The 12610-nt window shown below is 42.9% G+C and overlaps 1 protein-coding gene across 2 annotated transcripts in view; it reads left to right on the forward strand.

Moving 5' to 3' along the window:
* The first annotated feature begins 634 nt into the window (after positions 1-634).
* The window catches only part of TMEM45A (transmembrane protein 45A), a 70973-nt gene continuing 58997 nt past the window's right edge, over positions 635-12610 (forward strand). The window contains exon 1 of one of the 2 annotated variants that reach the window (XM_004439956.3): positions 635-960. The gene's annotated coding sequence lies outside the window, so the exon portion shown is untranslated. Of the gene's footprint in view, positions 961-2243; positions 2415-12610 lie in introns of those variants that run through there. The other variant, XM_087439418.1, reaches the window with a different exon arrangement.

Here is a 12610-nt window from a genome sequence, read left to right on the forward strand (position 1 = left end):
ACCCAACAAAAAACTCCAAACCAACCGAGTGTTCCAAAGCGCTCCTGTGATCATCCCCGGGCTTCTCCACAGAAACCACCACCTTTCTGGTTAACAAGAACTTCAACGAAGGATTCGCTAGGATTTTTCCTCCAACAAGAGCATACTGTCCCCATGGAGCAGGCTCTTGAATTTTATTGCTCTCTCCCCCGAGAAAGTGGAGACAGTGACGTCCCGAGGCGCGGCATGAAGGCCCTTTGGGGGCGTGGGCATCCGGAGCCCCAGTCCCTTCCACTCGGAAACGCGGGAACTAAGCGAGCGCCGAGCGCGCCTTCATTTCACCCCAAGAACAGATTGAAATCATCGTGTTTAAACAAACCAGCCTAACAGGCTAATAGGATGGGCACACAACAGCCAGGCAGGGGCAAGCCCTGGAGCGGGGACCCCTCTCGCCCGGCCCCTCCCGCCGCGCCGAGTGCCACATCAGCGCCGCGCTTCCAGGTTCCTTCCGAGGACGGAGGAGCGGGCGGCGAGCGGGGCGGGCCCGAGGCCGAGGAGTGGCGGGACGGCCGGCCAATCGGAGGCCGGCCAGCAGCCGCGGCCACCAATGAGCTGCGGCTTCGGGATGCCGCGGGCCGGAGCTGGGTGCCCTCGGGGGACCAGATGAGGCACATCTGGACAGCTGCGCCCAAGGACTCTGCGGCCCCTCGCGGCCCGACGTCAGCTGGGCACGTCCCCCACGTCCTCTCGCTCCAGCCACTTCTTATTTATTCGTTTTCCCAAAGAAGCAGCCAAGGATCCAAGCCTAAAACTTTGTTCCCGCTAAAGCGGGGTGGGCCTGATCTTACCCAACACAGTGTAATTTTCATGAGACTTTGGGATCAAAAGAACAGAAGCAGCAACAACAAAAGCCCAGCCGCTGTCTGATTTAAAACTGGCAAAGTGGGAAAAATAAAGTGTTGAGTAGACAGACTGAGTTGGGTAAGTTGGATACGCGCTGGATGTGCATTTCTCCCGCTGTGATCTCTGTCCTGAGTCTTTGCCTTCTCGCTAGACTTCTCCTCATCAAGGGGAGACAAACATGGCTTGCTGCCACAGACTCACAGACCCTCGGCTTCCTTTTCTTCTGCTTTGCTAACATTTGAGTTTAATTGAATTTTTGGGTCATCTGTATGCTGTTTTTAAATTTCCTGCGAACAGAAATTTAGCCGGTATCCTGTTGTAAGCCTCTCCTAACTTCAAAGTTGAACCTACTGATACATTTATTTTTCTATTTTCTTTCTGTGGTAGCAGAGTACACATTTGTAAAGCTATCCATCCCCCAATCCCCGACTGTGTTGATAGAAGATGGAGAAAATGTTCTGGCTTATTTAGAATTAACAAAGCTTTTGCTTCGGTTAATAGGATGTGTAGTATTAAATTATTTAAAACTTGACTTATGTAGGTAGTTTCTGTTTCACTTACATTTGAATGCAGTTGTAACTCAGATATATCTTTTCTATATTCTCCTATTCGTAGTGGGAGGCCCAATTCCTTTATGATTGTTAAAAAACATGTTCAACATGGGCCAGACCTCTGTGTGCATCAAAAGCTGTATAGTTGTATGTGAATCCCATAATTCTATCAAAATCACACTCGGAGTGATTGTTAGATGTTGATGTCTGCAGATGGTTCTGGTCTCTGGTTCAGGATTGAGAAATGGAAATGATGGTGAATACTGAGCCAGGTGAACGGCATGAGGCCCATTCCATTGGAACATCTGTAATTCTCTCTGTTTGAGCCATGTTTTGGGTTTGAGACTTTGTCGTATGTTATTTACTGTCGTGGCAGACCTGGCCAGAACTGGTCTTTGATTTCCGGCTCATAAAGCAGTAGGTGGGAATTTGGTGCCATAACTGGAAGTTGCAGAGTGGGTTTAGATCTCGGAAGGTAATGCATACAGCGGGTGGAACAGCCGAAGTGGTTTTCAGGGATGCAGGGTTAGTAGGAACAGTGTTGTAGAGAAACAGTATGAAGAGCCAGCTGGACTGGCTCAATTCACAACCGAACTGTGTGACCTTGGGCAAGTTACTTAGCCCATCCATGCCTTGGCTTCCTCCTCTGTAACGTGGAGATAGTGGTCCCTACCTCCTGGGGTTGTGTTGAGGACTAGGGGAGTTAACATGTGTTAAACACTTAGAATAGTGCTGGCACTTAGTAAGTCGGTGCTGTTGTATGCATCCTTCATTGCCTTCCTTCTCAGCTTCCCTTCTGCCGTCAGTTTTCCCAGCCACCATTCTGATCGTCTGCGCTAGCAACTGGTGTTTCCTGAGTCCCGACCATTTGTCAGCCATGCAATGTATAAGGCCATAAAGAAGAGAGAGTCTTGAGAGAGGAGTGAGGTAGAATTTATCAAGCGCCTCAGAAAGATCTAGAAGGTTCTAGGAGTGCAGAAGGTAAGAGGACTTCTTATTGTAGGATGGCTTCATGGAAGGGTTGGCATTTGGGAAAGGATTTTTTTTTTCTTTTGCTGAGGAAGATTCACCTTGAGCTAACATCTGTGCCAGTCTTCCTCTATTTTGTATGTGATCCGCTGTCACAGCATGGCTGCCAATGAGTGGTGTGTGGGTCTGCGCCTGGGAACTGAACCTGGGCAGCCAAAGCAGAGTGTGCTGAACTTAAACACTAGGCCACGGGGCTGGCCCCTCTGGGAAAGGATGTTGTCAGAGTTTGCTTGTGGGGAAAGCGATCACAGAACAGCAGGTGGCAGGCATTCTAGGAGGAAGGGAAGGCATGGGCAAAAGCCTCCAGGCTGGAAAGGGTGGGTCTATCCTGGGGACACTGGGTCATGATGCGGGATAATCTGGGAGAGGTTAGTGGGTGGGAAGGTGGGAGAGATAGGAGAGGATGGCATGGAGAGCTGATGGGGATGTGGGGGACAGCGTGCTGAACTGGCAGCAGTTACACAGTGGAGGTGTTTCTGGAGTGATCCATCGCTGAGGTCCAGTCTTCACCTCTTGCCCAGCATACCCTTCCATCTGCTCCACTGCTTCTGTGGCCTCCCTTCAGGGCCTACAGGCTGTGGGAGGGGCTCAGCAGTGAGTCTGTGCCTCACTTTTGGACTCACTTTTTGGGGCCTGTCTTGGAGCTCTGCTGACGTGGTCCGGCATTCTGGCCTGTGACCCAGGCTACTTTCCAGAAAGAGGCCCTAAAATCTTTGACGTGGGTGTGATTGTTGCACCCCTCCTCCACCCCCATATACACACAGTGTGTGCAGAATAGCTTTCTCATCCTGCCGAGAGCATCATCTATCCACGTGTTCATACTTACAACTTTATAATTTACAATTATTGAAGTAGATAAGGCCTGTAATGTGCACCTAAGTAGAGAGTCAGTTTGGAGATCTCTTGCTTTCTCTTCCTCGAGGGCATCGTTCTGTGTCAGAGAGAACCTGAGTCTGGCCTGGGGCTGCCGCTGACCACCTTTGGGCAGGACATCGAGCCATTATGGCCCTCTCTGTGCCGTCATCTGTAAAATGATCTCCAGGACCCTTCTCCTCTGGATGATCTTTTATTCTTCTCCCTCCTCCCTGAAGCAGTTGCTTGTAGATGCCCATCTGATCCTCTATGGCTAACATTTTCTGACCACCCCATACGTGGTAAACATTGTTCGGAGTGCTCATGTAAGTCTCTCAGCAACCCTGGGAGGGTTGGTACCTACTAACTGAGGAGATAGAGGCACGGGCAGATTAAGAAACTTGCCCAAGGTCACTCAGTGAACAAACAGCTAATGCAGACCGAGACAGTGTAACTCCAGAGCCCAAGCCTTAACCACTAGTCTACACTGCCTTAGGTGCAATACAGGTCTTTCTTGTTGTTGTTGGTGGTGGTCAAAAAGTCCATGAAAGGAGGATCACTGGAGTGGGAGGGAGCATTTGGAGGAAGCAAGTTTGTAAAGTTTCCCTGGAGGGGCCAGAACACCAACATGAGTTTTGTCTATGGGATATGCTGCGCCTCGAGACAGGGGATGTTTTATTTGTTTACTGGATGGAGCTCAATGCAGACGAGCACTCTGTCTTTTCATCTTATTTGAACAGAACCACCATAGTCCCTGGACTTACAGTAGACACCCAATAACTGTCAGTTGAATGATTGTCTCCTTTGAAAAATGGAAACAGAGTGTATGGGAGTCAAAAGTCATGGTTTCCCCTTCATTTAGCTGCTTTCTTCTCGTTCGGCCACGCTCCCCAGAGGTAACCTTTGCTAATAGTTTGGTCTGTATCCTTCCAATCCTTCTCCAAGAGTCCACTCACTGGTATAGATCTAAACATAAATACAATTTAGACATATAAATGGGACTGCAGTATTTTTATTTTAAAAAATATAGAAACTGAAACGTTCCAAGCCTTGTGGAAAAATAGAGCAGATGCCAGGTAAACAGTCTACTCCTATTTCTTGGGCATCCTGGTTTCTTGTCTTATTTCTGGGATGCTGTGGTTTTGGGATAAGAACTTCTCACGGTGAAGGTCAATGTAGGGCTGTTTTAGGTGTCCCGTTATTAGTCATACCCAATCTGGATTTGACATCTCTTTGGGACTTCTTTAAATTTTTTATGTGTTGAATCAACTTTAAAATATTATTTGAAAAATATTTTAATTTGCTTTTTACCTCATTACCTTAATGTAAAAGGTCTTTTCAGTATAGCACCCTGACTAAGCACAGACTTTGGAGTCAGACTGTGAGGTTTCAACCCCAGACCTTCTTCTTACTGGTGTACGATGAGCAAGTTGCTTTCTCTAGGAGGCTTTATCATCTATAAAATGGGGATATCGATAGTCATTAGATGAGAAAATCAATATAAAGCATTTAGTATTGTGTCTGCAACATAGTAAAGCCTATACATGTAAGCAATTCATTTTTTTATTGTGTTAAAATAAAAGTAACATAAAATTTTCCATTTTAACAACTTCTAAGTGTATAGTTCAGCGGCATTAAGTACATTCACACTGTGGTGCAACCACCACTGTCCATCTCCAGAACTTTTTCATCAAACTGAAATTCCGTACCCATTAAACAATAACTCTCTATTACTTCCCCCCACCACCTCTGGCAACCGTTCTACTTTCTGTCTCTGTGAATTTGCCTACTCTAGGTACCTCATGTAAGTGGGATTATACAGTATTTTCCCATTTATGACTGGCTTATCTCACTTAGCCTAATGTCTTCAAGGTTCATCCGTATAGTAGCACGTGTCAGAATTTCATCCCTTTTTAAGGTTGACTAATATTCCATTGTAAGTGTATACTACGTTTTGTTTATCCATTCATCTGTTGATGAACATTTGGGTTGATTCCATCTGTGATGGTTAATTTTTTGTGTCAACTTGGCTAGGCCACAGTACCCAGATATTTGGTCAAACGTTATTCTAGATATTTCTGTGAAGGTATTTTTTAGATGAGAGTAACATTTAAAAGACATTTTTTTTTTGGTGAGGAAGATTAGCCCTAAGCTAAAAGCTCTTGCCAATCCTCTTCTTTTTGCTTGAGGAAGATTCTCCCTGAGCCAACACCTGTGCCAGTCTTCCTCTATTTTGTGTGTGGGACGCCACCGCAGCATGGATTGATGAGTGGTGTGTAGGTCCACGCCCAGGATCCAAACCTGTGAACCCCGGGCCCCCGAAGCAGAGAGTACAAACTTAACCAGTACACCACCAGGCTGGCCCCTGAGAGTAACATTTAAATTAGTAGACTTTGAGTAAAGCAGATTACCCTCCATAATGTGAGTGGGCCTCATCCAATCATTTGAAAGTCTTTATCGAAAAAGACTGATCTCCCTTGAAGAGGAGAGAATTCTGCCAGCAGACTGCCTTTGGACTCAAACTACAGCAACAGCTCTTCCCTGGGTTTCCAGCCTGCTGGTGTACCCTGAAGATTTTGGACTTGCCAGCCTCCAGGAGATATATATATATATCCCATTGGTGCTATTTCTCTGGAGAACCCTGACTTATATACCATCTTTTGGCTGTTGTGAATAATGCTGCTATGAACACTGGTGTACGAATGTCTCTTGGGGGTTCCTTTTTTCAATTCTTTTGGGTGTATACTCAGACGTGGAATTGCAGGATCATAAAGTAACTCAATGTTTCATTTTTTGAGAAAACGCCATACTGTTTTCCACAGCAGCTGCACTATTTTATATTCCCATCAGCAATGCACAGGGGTTCCAATTTCTCCACATCCTCACTAACATTATTATTTTTAAATAATAGTCATTCTAACAGGTGTGAGGTGATGTCTCATTGTGGTTTTGATTTGCATTTCCCTAATGATTAGTGATGTTGAGCATCTTTTTGTGTATTTATTGGCCATTTGTATATCTTCTTTGGAGAAATGTCTATTCAGGTCCTTTGCTCAGTTTTTTTTTTTTTAATCATTTCCGACTTTATTGTTTTTTTATTTTATTTTTTTGTGAGGAGGACTAGCCCTGAACTAACATCCGATGCCAATCCTCCCCCCCACTTTTTTTTCTTGAGGAAGATTGGCCGTGAACTAACATCCGTGCCCATCTTCCTCTACTTTCTATGGGACGCCGCCACAGCATGGCTTAGCAAGTGGTGCGTTGGTGCGCACCCAGGATCCAAACCCGCGAACCCTGGGCTGCCGCAGGGAGCACACGCACTTAACTGCTTGCGCCACCCGGCCGGCCCCAGCTGTTGCTCATTTTTGTCAGGCTTTTTTGTTGTTGTTGTTGTTGACATTTGTTGTAGAAGTCTTTAAATATCCTCTCGATATTAACTATTTATCAGGTATTGATTTGCAGCTGTTTTCTCTCATTCCCTGGGTTGCCTTTTCACTCTGGTGATAGCGTCCTTTGATGCACAAAAGGTTTTAATTTTGATGTAGTCCAATTAACCTATTTTTTCTTTTGTTGCCTTTGGTTTTTGTGTCATATCGAAGAAATCATTGCCAAATCAAATGTTGTAAAGATTTTCTTCTGTGTTTTCTTTGAGTAGCTTTATAGTTTTAGTTCTGACATTTAGGTCTTTGATCCATTTTGAGTTAATTTTTGTATATGATGGAGGAAAGGGTCCAACTTTATTCTTTTGCATGAGGATACCTAAGCAATTCACTTACCAATCGTTATAATGTTCATCTCTACATAAACATTATTAGCATAGATATAGCCATAGTATAAAAATATTGATTCATTCTTATGTTGTTCATTAAATTGTGTCTAAAGTGCTAATTTTTTCCTCATAGAATTATTCAAAATTTCTACTCTTTGTAACTTTTAATGTTTCCAAGGAAGAAAGATTATTCCTGTGGTGAAAGGGCATTGGTTGCTGAGAGCTATCCTTCCTTCCTTCCTTCCTGCGTTCTCTCTCTCTCTCTTTCTCTTTCTTTCTTTTTACCTAACCCTTCTTATTCTTTTTGGCTTTTAGAATTAAAAAAGTAATCTATGTATGTTGAAAAAACTGCCACAGAGTGTTTAGAGTCAAAAGTAGTGGTTTCCCCTTCACTTACCTGCTTTCTTCCCATTTGACCACCCTTTCCAGAGGTGACCTTTGTTAATAGTTTGGTCTGTATTCTTCCAGCCCTTCTCCAACAGTCCACTCACAGGTATAAATACAATTTTAAAGTATAAATGAGACCATATTCTATTCGTTGTTCTGCCTTTGCTTTTTTTAACTCAACAATATATATACACATTCACATATATACACATATACACGTATCATATATACATCTCAATTTGTCAGTTGAGACATACAGATCTTTATGAGCATGTTTTGTCATAAAGAACAGACAGTGGAGCTCAAATGGAAGAATGTCCTTTTTCTCTAGAAGACCAAGTCACTTACAGTAACAGTGGCGTTGGGCTAAGCTTGTCCAGTCGGGCTTGTTTGCGTTGTTCCCTCTCTCTCGACTGTTGGCTTCTCTCTGTGAGCCATCTGCCTGTTTCCAGTCGCCTCTGGCTCTCGGAGCTCCTGCCAAGGACTCTGACTCTCGGCTACCTCGGTGAAGCCTTGGAAGATGAGTCCTTTCTCCCATCCACCTGCCGCCTCTCGGACCACCCTGGCCTCCTCAGGTGCTATCAACTCTCCTAAAGTGGAAAAAGGTCCAGAGGCAGATGCCCCCTTCCTTCCTTGCTGTCCAGTGCAAAGGTTGCTATCTTCTGTGGCTTCATTTATTTCTCCCTCGTTAAAAATGACCAGCATTTTCCATGGCAAGGAAGTGAGTGGTGTGTCGGCACCTTTCTCCATGGTGCCTGAAATTCTATAGCTTCTAAAAATATATACATTATTTTATTGAATTCCCTTTAATAGAAGAGAAAATTGATTTTTAGAAAAGTAATATCATACACCTAAGGAAATTGATGTTCAGAAATGTAAATTTTTGCTATTTGTCTAGTAAGTGAGGAATATGAAAATTCATCTGACTTTTGTACTCTTTTCATTAAACATCCCAGCTGCTTCCGAAAGGCAGCGCAGTGCCCTTGAGGATGCTAGAGTCTAGTACTGTGGTACATACCTCCAGCTGTGTAGCTCAGTCACCTGGGAGCAATTAAAAATATGCCTGCTCTCTTCCCGCCCCTGGAGATTCTTTTTCAGCAGGTGCGGAACAAGGCCAGGCATCTCCGAAAAGCTCCCCGGAGCGATCTGATGCTTGGCCGAGGTTGAGAACCACTAGTCTAGGGGGAAGAGTTTCCCAGCCACAGGCAACAGGCCTCACCGGTAGGTGGGGGTCCTTCATTCCCAACGCTCAGAACCGGCCCGAGCTGTCACAGTTGGAGAATAGCTCTTCATAAGGACATAATTACAAAACATGTAGGGTGACGGATGTCAACTAGACTTATTGTGGTGATCATTTTGCAATATGTACATATATCGAGTCATCATGTTGTATACCTGGAACTAATGTTTTATGCCAATTACATCTCAATAAAAAGAGACAAATAAATTGGATGAGAAGAACCTCTTCTTCTTGGGAATGTTTGCAGGGGTTCTCTTTTCATCTTGTGGCCTTGTTCCCATGAAAGCTCTCTTCTTTAACTAAGCTGAAAGGTGAATTCTTTCTCACCAAATTATGTAGAGCTCTCACTATCTTCACGTTTCTCAGTGCCAGAGTTCCCTCAGTGCTCGAGTTATTTCCTGGTAGTAACTTAGGTGTTTAGGAAGCATCTGAATGCCCTCCTAACGACCGGAAAGTATAAATAGTCCAGTTTCTGACTTGAGTCAACTACCCGGATAGCCAAATAGACCCAGTTCCTTGTGCAGAGAGACCGTGTCTATCCCTGGCCCAGGGTCTACCATCAATTACATTTTCAGTAAAAAGCACTATATTTAATTTGTCATAAATTTAATAGAAGAAAAAGATACCAAAGTGAAATGTAAGGAATTTCTGAATTTCAGGTTAATATTTCTTTTTTTAAACAATTATTTTATTGAGGTGATATTGGTTTACAACATTGTGTAAATTTTAGGTGTACGTCACTATATTTCAGTTTCTGTATAGACTGCGTTGTGTTCACCACCAACAGTCTAGTTTTTATCCATCACCATACATATGTGCCACTTACCCCTTTCGCCCTCCCCTCATCCTTCTCTCTTCTGGTAACTACTAATCTATTCTCCTTATCTATGTGTTTGTCTGTTCATCTTCCACATATGAGTGCAATCATATGGTATTTGTCATTCTCTGTCTGACTTATTTCACTCAGCATAACACCCTCAAGGTCCATCCATGTTGTTGCAAATGGCGCAATTTTTGTCTTTTTTATGGCTGAGTAGTATTCCATTGTATACATATACCACGTTTTCTTTATCCATTCATCCGTTGATGGGCACTTGGGTTGCTTTCACATCTTGGCTATTGTGAATAATGCTGTAATGAACATAGGGATGCATCTATCTTTCTGAATTATTGATTTTCTGTTATTTGGATAAATACCCAGTAGTGGAATAGCTGGATCACATCATATTTCTATTTTGAGAAATCTCCATACTGTTTTCCGTAGTGGCTGTACCAGTTTACATTCCCACCAGCAGTGTGTGAGGGTTCCCTTTTTTCCACATCCTCTCCAACACTTGTTATTTCTTGTTTTGTTAATTATAGCCATTCTAATGGGTGTGAGGTGGTATCTCGTAGTTTTGATTTGCACTTCCCTAATAATTAGTGATGTTGAACATCTTTTCATGTGCCTGTTGGCCATCTGTATATCTTCTTTGGAAAAATGTCTGTTCACATCCTCTGCCCATTTTTTGATTGGATTGTTCATTTTTTTGTTGTTGGGTCGTATGAGTTCTTTTTATATTTTGCGTATTAACCCCTTGTCAGATATATGATTTGCAAATATTTTGTCCCAGTTGGTAGGTTGTCTTTTTGTTTTGTTGATGGTTTCCTTTGCCTTGCAGAAGCTTTTTACTCTGATGTAGTCCCATTTGTTTATTTTTTCTTTTGTTTCCCTTGACTGAATAGACATGGTATTTGAAAAGATACTGCTAAGACCAATGTCAAAGAGTGTACTGCCTACATTTTCTCCTAGGAGTTTTATGGTTTCAGGTCTTAAGTTCAAGTCTTTAATCCATTTTGAGTTAATTTTTGTGTATGGTGTGAGATAATGGTCTACTCTCATTCTTTTGCATGTGGTTGTCCAGTTTTCCCAACACCATTTTTTGAAGAGACTTTCCTTTCTCCATTGTATGTTCTTGGCTCCTCTGTTGAAGATTAGCTGTCCATAGATACTTGGGTTTATTTCTGGGCTTTCAATTCTGTTCCATTAATCTGTGTGTCTGTTTTTCTGCCAGCGTCATGCTGTTTTGGTTACCATAGCTTTGTAGTATATTTTTAAGTCAGCGATTGTGATACCTCCAGCTTTGTTCTTTTTTCTCAAGATTGCTTTGGCAGGTTAATATTTCTTTAAAACAAGATATGTAGTTCCTAAAAGATTCCTCTAAAGTTAAAACAGTAGATTAACTATCAAAATATTTGGATTATTACTAACTACTCTCCTAATATTCAAAAGACATCCCTTATATCCAAATAGCCCTACATTAAATTACTACTCTCACACTTTATTTTTTTAATTGAAGTATAGTTGACATACAATATCATGTTAGTTTCAGGCATACAACATAGTGATTTGACATTTATATACATTACAAAATGATCATTACCCCCACCCTTTAAACTAAAAAAAGAATGAAGTTCTGAATTTCCCTTTATACCTCTAGGGATAGATCTTTTGTTCTTTTTTTTAAGTATCCTGTTTTCTCTTGATTTGTTCTTTAAATTTGAAGACCCAAGTCTTCCTTTGGCTCAGGGAGTTTTTCTCCAATTATTTGATTCTGCTGCCCCTTTTCCTGCAAGCCAGGCTTAATTCAGACTATTGATATGGAAAACTGTTAAAGGAAGAGAGGAAAAGCCAAAATAGAGAGATATATGGTAGTATGAAGCACATTTAGGACAGTTTTAGGGACCCTGTATATTTATTAATAATGAAAATTTAGTATTAAAAATGTTAGTGAAGAAGAAAAAAATCATAAAAAATGCTCACACCAAAATCATGTCATAGCTGAACCTTGGGGATAAAGGCCAGAGGAAGAGAGGGTAATGATGGGGAGAAAAAAGATGTGTTTGGGAAGAATGGGTGGCATTGGGGTCACAGTACCCCTAGAAGCACCTTATGTTTAAGCAAGTACAAGGGAGAACTGACTGGTGGTCTAGTGGTTAAGATTCTGCACTCTCACCATCAAGGCCTGAGCTTGTTCTGGTCAGGGAATCCATACCACCCGTATGTCTCTGTTGGTTGTCATACTGTGGTGGCTGCGTGTTTCTGTGATGCTGAAAGCTATGCCATCTTGATTTCAAATCCCAGCAGGGGTACCCATGGTGAATAGGTTTCAGTGGAGCTTCCAGACTCAGACAGACTAGGAAGCAGTACCTAGACACCCACTTCAGAAAAAATTGGCCATGAAAACCCTGTGAATAGCGGAGGATTGTCTGATAGACTGCCAGAAGGGGAGAGGATAGTGCAAAAAGACAGGGCCGGGTTCCCTCTGCTGTCCACTGTCTCTGCTGTCGGAGAGTTGGTGAGTAGTCGGGTGTAGTGCAGGTCGGCAGAGGCAGAGGTATCTCTGTGTGCACCAGCCCCCTTATCCTGACCTTCCATATTCCTCTTATGGTCCTTTGTGATCCTGGGAGGGTGAAACTCTTGGTCCTCTCTGTGCCTGAGCTGCCTAGTTCAAGCATCCGTCACCCCGGTCTGAATCATTGTGGGGATGTCTCAAACTATCTGGGCTAAAGGACCACTTTGGTTTTGGTTTTATTTTTTTCCTCAGTCCAATGTGGCCTGATATTTTTGTGAAAATATAAAAACTCTTGCTTGGATGTTACAACAATATCAAATTACTTTAAAATGTTTTAAAGTTTCTAAACTTTTACTGTCAATTTCTGTACTTATCTTGTTGCAGATGGTAAACAGTGTGCTAACACTGGTCCATAGACTGTGGCCTCACCAGCATTGTCCTGGGGCTTTCCTTGCTTTCCCTCCTGCCACCTATAAGCCATGTGCCGCAAAGCAACCAGGATGATTCTTTAAAAATACACATGAGGTCTCATGTTTCTCCTGCTTAAACCCTCCAATGGCTTCCC

Source organism: Ceratotherium simum, chromosome 15 (assembly GCF_057802395.1).
Source record: "Ceratotherium simum simum isolate JZ-2026a chromosome 15, ASM5780239v1, whole genome shotgun sequence".
Lineage (NCBI taxonomy): Eukaryota > Metazoa > Chordata > Mammalia > Perissodactyla > Rhinocerotidae > Ceratotherium > Ceratotherium simum.